The sequence below is a fragment of the Abramis brama genome (genome assembly GCF_963993115.1).
Source record: "Abramis brama genome assembly, chromosome: 1".
Taxonomy (NCBI): domain Eukaryota; kingdom Metazoa; phylum Chordata; class Actinopteri; order Cypriniformes; family Leuciscidae; genus Abramis; species Abramis brama.
In genome coordinates, this window is record NC_139963.1 from 24,193,105 (window position 1) to 24,206,761 (window position 13,657).

Here is a 13,657-nt window from a genome sequence, read left to right on the forward strand (position 1 = left end):
TGGGGAAATTTTTTGAGTTTGTAGGAACACACTTCATTTTGACACACCAGAGTGGAGAATCCCCAGTGTTTTACACACACCTGTGTCACATCTCATGTGACTAACCATATGTGTCCACTGGCATGGAAGAAATCTGCTCAATACCACCCAAAACGCCTGCTCTGCCACTTAGCAAATGTAGCACAGGTGGTTGTTGAATCTAATTGCTTATTTATACAGAAAGTGTGTTAATTTGATATTTAATAATTTAAATTGATATTTAATGGAAACACACTGCGGGTCAAACGTTTTCGGTAGGTAAGATTTTTTAAAAATGTTTTTAGAAGTATCTTATGCTTGCCATATATAAAAACTAAAATAACTGTTTTCTATTTGAATTTTTTTTATATAATGTAATTTATTTCTGTGATGCAAAGCTGAATTTTCAGCATCAATACTCTTCACAGTCTTCAGTGTCACATGATCCTTCAGAAATCATTATAATATGATGATTTGATGCTCAAGAATCATTTCTTATTATTATCAGTGTTGAAAGCGGTTGTGTATTATTATTATTATTATTATTATTATTATTATTATTATTATTATTATTATATATATTTTTTTATGATTCTTTGATGAATAGAAAGTTCAAAAGAATAGCATTTTTCTGAAATAGAAAGCTTTTGCAACATTGTACTACCGTTCAAACGTTTTGGGTCAATAAGAATTTAAACAATTTTGTTGGGAAAAAAACAAAACATTTTGTACTTTTTTTTTCATTAAAGGAACCATATGTAAGATTGTGGCCAAAACTGGTACTACAATCACTTTCAAATTACTGTAGAGCGGTGTATCCCCTCCCCCTCCCCCCTGACTCGAGGTTGCCAGATAGGCTGCAGGATCCAGCAGGAACGTAGGCTGCTACAAGGAGCTTTCAACTAGAGCAGAGCTGGCAACCCGGATGCCGAAACACAACTGACTTTGTGATTGGTAGATAGGTGGAGGGTGGAGCATCAGGCCAAAACACAACATGACAACATCAACATCAGTTGAGGGCTGCAACTTCACTTTTTAAATGACAATATCCTGGCCGGACTACTGTTGTCAGTGATGTAAGTATTTGAAATGAACATGATTTATTAATGTCTAGTGACATATCAGGGCCATTTTATGATTAATTGAAATACATTTCTTACATACAGCTCCTTTAAGTTGATCAAAAGTGACAGTAAAGACATTTTATAATTTTACAAAAGATTATATTTCAAATAAATGCTGTTCTTTTGAGCTTTCTATTCATCAAAGAATCCTGAAAAAAATGTTTATTGAGCAGGAAATCATCATATTAGAATGATTTCTGAAGGATCATGTGACTGGAGTAATGATGCTGAAAATTTCCATCACAGGAATAAATTATTTTACATGCATTACAGTAGAAAACAGTTAGGCTATTTTAAATTGTAATTCTTTTTTTTCTTTCAAAAACATTTGAAGATCTTACTGAACCCAACCTTTCGAACGTTATAAACATAGATTTATTTTGAATAGTAATATGTAACCGTGTGATTTAAGCACTGCTCTACTAGAAATTCCAGCATTATTGGCAATGGATGTCATGACATTTTCTTTTCATTTGCATAAAGTTCAGCACTCGTTTTGATTCTTGCTCTGTTGTCAATCCCACAATCCAGTGCAAACCTGCCATTCATCTCCCGTAGAGATGCCCTCTCACTTTGTATTAATGGCCTCAATACAGTTACAGAGAGCAATTCTTGAGTGTGTTGGAGAGAAATGCTCAGCTACTGTAATGCGGTTCTGGCTATACATGTCTGTCTGATGCCCAGTACTGAACCCAGCGATAAAATAATGATGAAAGTGAAATAGTGAAACTCATCTGAGTATACTGCTCTTTTTAATCATGTCAAACTTCTCCCATCTGTTGTTGCTCTCACTTTCTGTATTTCCATATTTATTCTGCCATTTTAGCATGCATCCTGAAATCAGTCTGACCCACTTCCCACTGTTTAAGAATTTTAAAGAGCTGAAGTCTGTCTCTTCTAGTCTATGATATTCATGTGAGTTCTGCATTGTATTGCTTATACAGCAGCTCAATGGAACGTCTGTTCGCATCTTTAAAGCTATTTTAAATAATTCTGCAGATTTTGTCCCTAAAAAATTGGCTCATTTTGGATTCATTTTAGTATTCCCATGGCATTTAAACAGCATTTATGCCATTCGATTTTGTTTCTTGATAATCATCTCTCAAATCACTCTGAATCGTTACATGCAAATTTTGTTTACACTAATAACAGTCTTAAATCAGTGCTGTCATGGATTATGATGCATCTGACAGGGGTCTCTCAGCAGGTGTGTCAGAAATGACAGAGTCTTTGCCGTAACCATCAGCTGTGTAAAATGGGGCTGATGGTGGGTCTCTGAATAAACTCTTGCATTAGGCGCTGATTAAAGTCCAGTGTAAATGTGATGCTTTCTTTCATTGCGGAGAGATTTACTACCGCAACTCCGGCTTGGCAGTTTCCGCTATTCCAAAATAAAGTAATCCATCAATTAGTCAGCAGCTCCATCAAAGCCAAGATATTACGCACCAAATTGCCTCGAATGATGAACAGTTGTAATTTATGAACAAACCCGAGACCAGGCGGCAGACTGCGAAAGAGAGAGATTGCTCTGCTGAAATATTCAGATTGTTATTATAATTTTTTTAAAGCTGTTGTTTTTAAATAATCAGTAATGTTAACAGAAGTAAATGGCTTGCTTGTGTGTAATAAACATGGATCAGTATTTAATAAGTCCCTGATAAAGTGTTTGTTTAATATTTATCCATTGAACAACCACGCATTTACAATGTCTGAATCATATAAAGACAGCTGGTGCCTTTAAAAGAGGAACTAGTTAGTATAAAACAACAAACTGACAATGTTAACTTGGCAGAACAGTATGTGAACTGGCAGGTGGAGCTGCATTTAATGGTAAGGCATCAGGCTTTTACTTTCTTCTTGATAAATTGTGAATATTTCATTATAATATTGTAGTTGGTTGTAGGGCTAGGTATTGACAAATTTCACGATTCGATTTCGATTCAGTGCCAATGTATATTCAGTTCAATTCGATATTGATTAATTGAGATATGTATTAAAAAATCTCTCAACTAATGCTGTGAAATATACAGGGGTATTTATATGATCTGTGTATTTTTGTAATTGAATATATGCCATGAAAATAGCCTTAGATGCTGATGTGGCATTAAATAAAACAATCTATCTATCTAAAATATACAGGGAACCCCATTTGATGCATTAATATTAAAGATTAAAATTAACTGATAAGTATAGGCTGCTTTCATTTAAATTACATAAGGAAGTTTTTATGTTAATAACGTAATAATACAAATTTCCAACATAATGTTGGAAAACAGTTTTATCAGAATAATTTATGTATATTTTTAGTTAAGGATGTTAAGTTAAGCAATTTCTCATAGGCTTCTCACACAAGAAATGCTGGGACAAGTATGTGGCAAAGAATTCAGGATAAAACATTTTAGTTGTGGTGCTCTTAAATTTTTACAATTTTCACCAGTGCTACCAAGTCAAAAAGTTAATTTCGAGCCCTGCTAATTGTTTGAATGTGAATGTTAAAGGTAGGGTATGGGATTTGCAAAACGGCCGGCAGATTTTGAAAATACACAACTCAAATGGTCCTACCTTCTTTCCTCCAACGCTGGCCCTGACTCCACCCATTACTCTCTCTGTCTCTTGCGGTCACGCACGCGAGGGGGATGGGGGATGGGGGAGGGGGGTATGGTACGACCGTTTGATTGACGAACTTACTGTCCAATGATTCTAGGTGGTCTTGGAAATGATTGGCTGGAGTTTTTCGAGTCCTGCCCGTTCCACAGATGATTAAATTGCTTAATTTTCATTTCAGTGCTTCTAACTCAGTGGCTGTAAGTGGGTTAGGAATAGGATTTCAAGTGATTTTGAAAAAATGGACAAAAAAGAGAATCACATACCCCACCTTTAACAATTTTTTTTTTTTTTTTTTTTTTTTTTTTTTCAGGTATTATAGATCTCATTGAGTAACATTGTTATCATTTAATAGTGGCAGGGGGTTATGGGCATGCCCTGACATTAACGTTTTTGCTCACCACCAGCCACTGTGGCTAGTGGTTTTCCAAAGTCACTGCCACTTAGAATTTTCACTGGCCACAATTTTGACATCGATACTGTGGAGAAAAAACTGCCATATAGATATCTTTAATATTATCTCATAATTTGGCAGCAGGTATATTAGGTTGCCGTCACTTTAAGACCTGACGCACGGACCTATTATGCTGTTACACATGCGTTATCTTTCTCAACTGATTACGTTCACTTAAAACATAACTGACTGTGTTTACATGAATTCTCGCCAAGATCGGCATTTTGACATTTTGTGTGTATTTGACTGTGTAAGTGCAATAAGCAGCGAAAAAGAACTTAGTACTTTAGTACTGAGACAAGGCTTTATGTGCACGCACTTTGGTTGTGAGCACAAAATCTGCGGGAATGAGTAAAGTTATGCACAATACGCACAATTCCAAGCCAAAATTCATTAATCCAGGGCAAATAAAATAATTGTGAGTGAGGGGAGGCGGGTTTGTGTGTCAACTCGCTTTCGGAGAGATGAGTGCTAGAAAGCGCAGCTGGTATCGTGTAAAATTTTTTATTGAAAGTGTAAATTTGTATTGAAAGCGTTTCAGATATTTCAGTATTGATATGTATCAAAGTCGACAGCACTACATTTGCACTTAGCTAGCAGTTTACTGATCATAGTCATAGTCTCTCTCTCTCTCTCTCTCTCTCTCTCTCTCTCTCTCTCTCTCTCTCTCTCTCTCTCTCTCTCTCTCTCTCTCTCTCTCTCTCTCTCTCTCTCTCTCTCTCTCTCTCTCTCTCTCATTTCAGCTGAAGTGGGTCTAAAGTTTAATTAAGCTTGTTTTTTTTTCTGTGTGTTTTATTTTCGAGGTTGACTTATAAGATAGCACATTGTGAGATTTGACAATGAATGAATGGTTTATGAAGAGAAGGACCGGTTTGAGGGTGTGTGCACATGTTAAAGATGGGAGTGAACAAGATGTCTGGTAAATTGATCAACTGTAAGTGAGAATAGGCTTATTTTTCACACAGACAGTTGCACTGAGGACACGTAGTGGTGATTGAGTTCGTTTACATGAGAGGATGGAAATTGAAATATGGATTGAGGTCACAAATGCTTGTGTGAGCTTCCATATTAGGGCTCAAATGTTTTCCTGCTCCTCATCTATGCGTGTGAGCTGTGTCTGTGCACACATCAGCGTATGCTGTGTGTGCATGTGTGTCCGGTTAAATTTAGATGTAAGCAGTCACAAAAAGGTATGAACTGGGTCTGATTATGTGTCTGAGTAGTTGGACTTATTGTGCCAGTATTTGAATTTTAATCTCAGTAATGAATATTTCCATCTTTCTTATAGAGACATTCTAGAAGTTTCTCCCTCTCTCCCACGCTTTCCTTCTCTTCTGAATTCGTGTTGCCCTCATTAGTATTCATGTAGACCTAATACACTGAAAACATAAACAGATTGGACTTACATCTATCTTTTTTTAAATCTATGAAGTTCAATTACAACCTTAGTCAAGCTTACTTGCACTGAAAGTGTGATGTATTTTGTTGTTGTTTTTTTCACCCTATCTGTGACCCTTAGAATTAAAGTAAAAAAAAAAGAAGGTTTTTGCTACTGTATCTTAAGGTCATTTATATGCAAATGACCTCTCTTACGGTTGTTTAAGCCCGTTGTTCTAGTTCAGACTTTTGTTCAGGACAGGGCAGGTTGCGTAATACTGAATGGACTAGGGATTTTATTCATTCATTTAGTAAATAATATGAGGCCTCCACATTATTTCTAGTTGACTTACCTGTTGTTAAAAAGTCAAATAAAATGTTTATTTGGCTTGTAAGTCCCCCTCCATGGCCCACAGACATCGTTTCCTCATTCTTTGTTATATTTGGGATAAGTTCCATCCCATATCAAACACACCCAGGGCCTGATTTAACAGGAATATACTGCTAAATAAACTTTTTAAGCAAACAAAAAAGTTCTGCAATCAAACTAATGAATAGGCACAGCTGAAAAATATTGCACATACAAACTAAAAAGCCAAATAAATTAAAATGAATATCAGACAGCAGTATAGAGTCTAAGCTCATCTATAAGATGTCACATTATACCACTGTATAAAAACCTTGATATTGTCTTGATGGCTTTTTTTTTTTTTTTTTTTGGAAGGGAGGATTGACTGCCTCACAAATTTGTTCACTCATTTACTAACTTTTTTAAAAACTTTGAAAGAACATGCTGTGAATAAACCTAGCACCTAAACTTTTATTTTACAACTATTATCTCTTCTGTTTATGTTAGATAGGCCTACTGTATGCGGATTCACTCTTTGGCCCCGTTTACACCTGCTATTAAGATGCGTTTTGGTTGATGGGATCACAAGTAGATGAGGGAGACGTTTACACCTGGTGTTTTAATCCATTTCTTTTGTCCACTTCTGATCTCGGTTTACTCACTACTATACGCCTAATTTCGTTTTATTTGTGACGCACTCCAGTTCTTCTTGCAGTTGAAGACGGAGCAACTTTCTGCTCTTAAGTTTATTCCATGCACTGTCAAGTACTTCATCAGATTTGTCGCATTGCCAGTCTTGACAGTAATTATCTTGTCGCAAATATTGCATTGCGGGCTGTTGGCATCGAGCCTGGTGAAATGTAGCCACACTTTTGATCTTTTCCCCATCTTTCACATCTATGGGGGTTGGGACGCTTGCACACTACAGCCTCACGCGAGCCACGTCTCTGGGTGTAACCGGCGTAAACTAGTGTTTTTCCTTGATGCCTCGCCACAGCCAATCATGCTGCATGCTTATTGGCTCACTGACGTTAACGAGATTTACCCCTTAGGTATCGAAAATCGGTGCCGAGCGACAAGAGATTTTTTTGATACTCGGTGGTATTGAGGCAATTTGGTTGTGCCTAAAAAGTATCAAACTCGATATGGAGCCCTACACCGTATAATATTTATAATTTTCAAAGAGCTGTGCATGGGCAAATGTGGGGAGCACCACTTGCACACCATCTTTGTCTCTAGAACGGCCTGCAATTTGCCGCTTTCAGTGTGTCTCTCATTGAAAATGAACTACAGATTTGTGCTTTCCACCTCCCATGTGAAACTACTTTTTATGTCGAAGTGGTATGTTATGAGTGGCCCACTGGGAATTCTTCAGGTTCTGCCGATGGCTACTCCGGGCCTGAACTTGCAACTCTTCAGGATTGCTGGAAAATTAAAAGCAGGTGTGTTTGATTAGTGGTGGAACTAAACTCTGCAGGACTGTGGCCCTCCAGGACCGAAGTTTCCCATGAATGATGAATAGATGAACTTTCAAAAAGTGGCTCAGTTGATCTGATTTATCTGATTTATTTCCACAGATGAAGGAATATTTTGTTTCTCATGTCCTTTTAAACATTTATTTAGTATTTCAAAAGCTTGTACCTTCTGTTTTCTGTGTATGTGTGAGACAAGATGATGGTGTAAATTAGAATTGGATATTTCTTTTTTTTATTAACAGTTTAGAACAGTATCACATGATATCGATACAGGCAGTGGCGGAGGCAGAAAGTAGATGATGGGTGGGCCTCTAAAAGTGTGGGTGGGCTGGAATAATTTGCATCATCCAATGTTTTTCAACTGGCTTAATTTGGGAGAAAAAAATAAAAAGATGGACCATCCCTCAGTGGCACCAATTCACTAAAAGTCATGGTATGGCAAGTTCAAATGACGTTATTTAATCTAACAATATTACGTGAAAATATAAATTCAAGTAAGTCAAAAACGACAGATAAGTACTAGACAAAACTGCAGTTACAACATTAACCAACAGCAGCAACCGATCTAAAAACCTAAAAAAAAATCACATATTTGGAAATAACCTGGTAACAGGCAGCTATATGAATGAATAAAAATTCCCTTATGCTTCTACAAAAAAAAGGTGAATATCATAAATTAGTGAATTCGGTTGGTTTAAAAGCCACTATAGGCCTACGTCTTTGGGACAGTTCACACAAAAATGGAAATTCAGTAATTATTTACTCACCTTGATATTGTTTTATTTACACATTTTAATTACACAAGGCTACAGTATAAACCTCAGAAGAGTATGTGCCTATTTATCTCTGTTGTGCTCAGGTCGTCAGACAGTCAGAATGACAGTTTTTGCGTGAGCGTTATATTGCGAGGCCTATATACCCAAGTCAATGTATTATTTTCTTTTTGTATTAGTATTTAAAGATATTTAATTTACAACTAATTTAATAATTTATATGTTGATGCATTTTATTTATAATACATTTAGCACTTGGGTATGGCAAGGTGGCTTACAGTATATAGTAAGCCCTGCCAGGTTCTGCAAAAGAGAGGACCCAGAAGCGAAGAATTCAAATCAACAATGCATTTATTGAAAATCAACTTTTAAACAGTCGGGCAGTCGAGTCCCGAGCCAACAACAGGGCTGAGGCTAAAGGGGTATCCAATAATCAATCGGACAGAAGAGTTTGCAATGTTGCTTTATTTTTGTAATTCCGCTGGGTCCACTAGTGTAGTAGCAGAAACGACATACACTCATTTTAAGTTCTAAGCGCTATTGCTCAGTGCAATCACGTGAAAAAGGAAAACGAAAACATAGCAGGAGAGAGACCCGAGTCCTGTCAAACAACTGAGTTATATCACGAAGAGAAATTACAATGTCTGAGTTCTGTATCGGCAACCTGCCATACACGTGGCTTATATGTATACATTTCAGAAAACTCCTTGCTCACAAATATAACAACACCATTTTTACCAATATCACAAGACACCTTTTTTAATCTTTTTTTTTTTTTTTCAGTGAACAGCTGACCCACACACACACACACACACATCATACGTCTGTGCTGCATTAACAAATCATCCAGATGGAGGCATTTTAGACAGTATGGATTCAGACATGCCTTATATTGTGCTCAATGTTTGCATTAGTAGAATGTTTTGGGGCAGAAAAAGTTGTGTGTCTCACACACACTCACTCACTCACTCACTCACTCACATCTGGTTTGTTTCCTCACTTTGTGTGGTAATGAGTTTAATGAATATTCATGAGGCAGGGCTGTTTGCAGCATGTAGATCAGGATTCCTGTGAAACTGAATGAAGGTGCTGACAGCAGAATAATGCTATTTTATATAAAAGTTCAAATGCATCAATTTGACAAGCATTCGTGTCCTGCGTAGATCAATATATAGCCGCGTTTCCAACAAAATTACCCTGAACAATTTGTCCCAGGATTTTTTTTCCCTGGGACTTTTTCCCCCTAGACTTGTGGCTGTCTGGGTTTCCCCACAATCTAAAGTACCGTGAAGATTAGGCAAATAGTCCGGTGACGTTGGACTGTGCGCGACTTTACAGTTCCTGCTGGAGGGGACTTTCGGAGGGGGAAATATTTACTCAGAACTTCATTTAGACCCTGGTTCCTGCGGTGTAAACGCACAGAGTACCACCCCGAAGTCCCTAGTTTCTGGGGAAAGTTCCTGTGGTGGAAATGCGGCTTATGTGTGTATATAACCAATATTAATGAATATGCAAATTAGCCCCGCCTCCACTCAATTACACCAGCTTGGAATACCTGATCCACTCTGTCAACATTACTGTAGTAAACGCTACACAACGGCAAGTGGAACTACTGGTTTAATTCAGCCATATATGTTTGAACCAGAAACTGATTCAGAAGAGGAAGAGCAAATTATACAGGGTCATCTACTACTAGTCAATGTGTCAGAATGGTAATGCATTTTATGTATCACTCTCTACAATGTCAGAAACATTACAGTAATTGATATGATTAGCCTTTTGCTGGACTACGTTATCAAACAGCTAATAATGTGTTGCTAATGTTACACAAACCATGTTCCCGTTCGCCATCTCCGAGTCAGACAGCTGCCTTCTGAAAATCAGTGCTTTGAACATCGAGAAAGCCCTGCCTTGGATTGGTTACATGTTTGTGATGTGTGTTTTTTTCTCTTTTTTTCCTGTTGTATGGCTGGCATTTTATTAAATGAAAAATCTGTTAGGTTGAGGCTGTTTTACACTGAAAGTTGTATTCAGTAGAAAGCGAGACACTGTTATTGTGCAAGTTATAGCCGAACTCATTTTCAAATGTTTTTTTAACCAACTGTCTGTCTCCTGTCTCTCTCTCCCTCTCTCTCTCTCTCTGCATGTCAACTTCTCTCACTCTTTCTCTCCGTGACTTTACTTGTCTAAATACCCGTCTCTCCTCCTCACTTTTTTTCTCTTTCTCTGTCTCCTGCTGTTGTGTCTAACTGCTCGTTAAGCCATCTGTAAAACCTTTGATCTCAAAGCTTTGCCACCCAACAGCCAAACAGAGTGTGTGTGTCTGACTTAGGTTTGTTTCACATGTGTGAGAGAGATGAACAAACTCCAAACATGTGTCTATTTAGTGCAGCATCTCATAGAGTTATGGAAGGCAAGTGCAGTGAAATCCATATTTTGAAGCACTTAATAGTTTGTTTGGGCTTCATTATAATAATTTGTGGACCTTGCAGTCTAAATTGTTTGAATTGAATTAAGGCGTTTATTCCAAGCTCACAAAAAAGTAGGGATGTCCTGAGCCGATCGCAAGGATTGGTATGGGGCTAATTAAGCATTTATGATCGATCTATCGGTTATCCTAAGCCCGATCCTGTATTTCACTCGGCTGTGATGCAGTAGGTGGCAGTATGCACCTTCAAGTGGGTTTGCCAACTGACATTAAAAGGAAAAGAAGCTCTATGCGTTTGTGACGTGTGAGAACCAATGAGGTCTGTTCTAGCACACCGCTCGCGTTCGAGCTTCCGTGTTTCGCATATTTAATGCGCACTTTTGGTACACATCACTCAAATCATTTATTTACTGTTTATTTTAGGTTTGCACACTATCCAAGGTGTCATTGCCATAACCCGTTGGGTTGCATTTTGCTTTGGACTTAGGCCTACTTGACTGACTGGGATTCTGATTCTGTAAGCTTCATGCTTTCTAACCTTACCTCCACTTTTTTTCTTTTTGTTGCAATTATTCTGTTATTATTGTACATAAAAAAAAAATACAAGATATTTTAATATCAGATAGATCAGTAGTCCCATATTCATAATTGTGACCACACAGTCTGTTTACAATGATTTGTTTTTATATAGTAATAAAATCATTTAGTTCAGTTAGAGAACAGACACTACAATTAAAATCTGAACGTGTCTGCAGCGTGAGCTGAACAGGAGTCGCAGCGCAGATCAGCTGCAGGAGTCAGATTTCATTTATCACGACATCAAGGAGCTGATCAAATCGATGGTGGAAGATTTGGTTTCAAAGCGAAATGTAAAAGCGCATATTTGGCAATATTTTGGATTTAAACCCAATTAGGGCTGCATCAAAATTAAACCGTACCGATTTGGCAAAGGCTGCGTTTTATTTATGCGCAGCTTGTCAGTGCAGCACGGCTCTGTGATCAGGTGTAAATGCTGCTCCATCTGAAATCCAGAGGGTGCTCTCACGCAGAAATATCCAAATATGCCCCGCAGAATTATGTCATTTCAGGAAATGCCTATGAGCATCATACTATCGCTGTAGCTGATTAAACAGATTGAAACACTTTAATTAAACATGTCTAATAAACACACGACTATGACAATATATGGTTTATCTGAGTTCTTCAAGCCTTCTCAGGTATTTTCATGTTAATAAAGTATATTTATACTTAAATGCTAAATCGACATAGTCGTTATCACTGTGTAGAATACTATGAAATGTGTTGTGTGCCTTATTCCGTGTAAGAGGTTCATAAATGCTTATATTTGGAAAGATGTTTGACACGTGTTACTACTTCAAATGCTCTTTATAAGTGACTCAAACTCGCCGTGCTTTCAGAGATAGAGCAGCATTTACTACTGATCACAGAGCCGTGCTCCACTGACAAGCTGCGCATAAAAAAATAATCGCAGCCTTTGCGATTTCATTATCGCAATAAGCCAAAATGGTTTTATGCGCGATTTCATGTTAATTGCGATTAATCATGCAGCCCTAAAAGCAATGCTAATAGGGAACCTGCAATGGGTTGTTTGTTTTTCTAGTTGTTTTTTTCATTAAGAATAATAATGAACCCACCATTCAAGCAATTGCCACCCCCGAATTAGCGCTTTAGAAGTAAAATGTAATACTTCGATTAACCGGTGGGAAAATTTCCTCAGTCACATTCCTACTCCGTAGTGATAGATGCCCCCCCCCCCCTTTATTTTTTAAATATATTTGAGCCCCTGAGAAACCCTCTGTATGTCCCTGTATACATTGGATTGATTTGAATAACTGTAATGTACCAAGCACTAGGAAAATACAAGTATCGGATCGAGTTTCTGTATCGGCAGATACTCAATATTCAATTACTCTGATCGGCACAAAAAACCTGATCGGGATGTCCCTATAAAAAACTTATTCTCTTCAGGAATGAGTGACTTTATAAAGCTGGTGCAAATTTGGGAATCATGAAGTGTACTTTTAAAGAGCTTGTCAACATTACTTCTGACTGAATCAAAGCAAAGTTTAGGATTACCAGTGGAAGTGATGATTGGAAATGCACCACTTGCTTCAAAAATTTCTGGTGGGTTTGAATATCACCCATGCTTGAGATGAGTGTATGTTTGTGTACGTGCCAGTGGCTGAAAGGACATTCTTTCAGTCTCATCTGTTCATCAGTGAGAGGGACCACTCAGAGCGGACATGTTTGATCTCCTTCATCTCACTCTGTCTCTGTGCTGTCCATCCAAACGGGTGGCCTGGGTCTAGTCTCAGCAACGTGTCTGCTGGTTTAGAGAGCTGCACTTCTGATCAAAGCAATGCGTGTCTCTGAGGGCTCTGATGCCATTCTCATCAGGTATGATGTCGAGATGCTTTATAGATCTGCTCAGAATACCTCCTGACAGCCACACACACATACACGCTGATGCCACTGATAGCGCTTTGTATCACCATCTTAGGAGCAGAATCAATTATCAGTAATTTAAGTTAGTGTCAAAGTCTTTATCACTCATTCAACCGAACAGTTTTATCTTCATTCATCTGCTTCTGACCCTCTTCAGATGTCCAAGAAAGTCCTCTCTTCTTCTTCTGGTGACATCTTTGTTCTTTCTTTCAGTTCAGTGCTTCTCTCTTTTCATCTCTCTTGTCATCTGCAGAAAATGTGTTCTATTCATTGTCGTTTCGTTTACTCAGAATGTAGACTGTTTGAGCATGTTAATAAAACAAATCAAATTAAGAATAATGTTTTCATTGTTGTGGGTAGAGTGGTGTAATTTTGACTTATCGAGTCTACCCTTCTTGCATTTTTTTTTTTTCCCTTCAAATGTGCACAAGAATCAACAATCAAGCATGTGGTGCCTTGTTTTCCAAAAATGTTACGGCTAAAATTATAATAAATATGGCAAACCACACTTGGTAAATGGGTCAGTGTCAACTTTGGTGTTATGTTTTATTACTTATTAGAATTTTTTTTTTTTTTTATAATTTTTTTT

General features: G+C 37.6%; 1 protein-coding gene across 1 annotated transcript in view; it reads left to right on the top strand.

The window, feature by feature from the left end:
- spop (speckle type BTB/POZ protein) overlaps positions 1-13,657 on the top strand; it is a 79,289-nt gene that overhangs the window by 968 nt on the left and 64,664 nt on the right. The window lies entirely within an intron of this gene.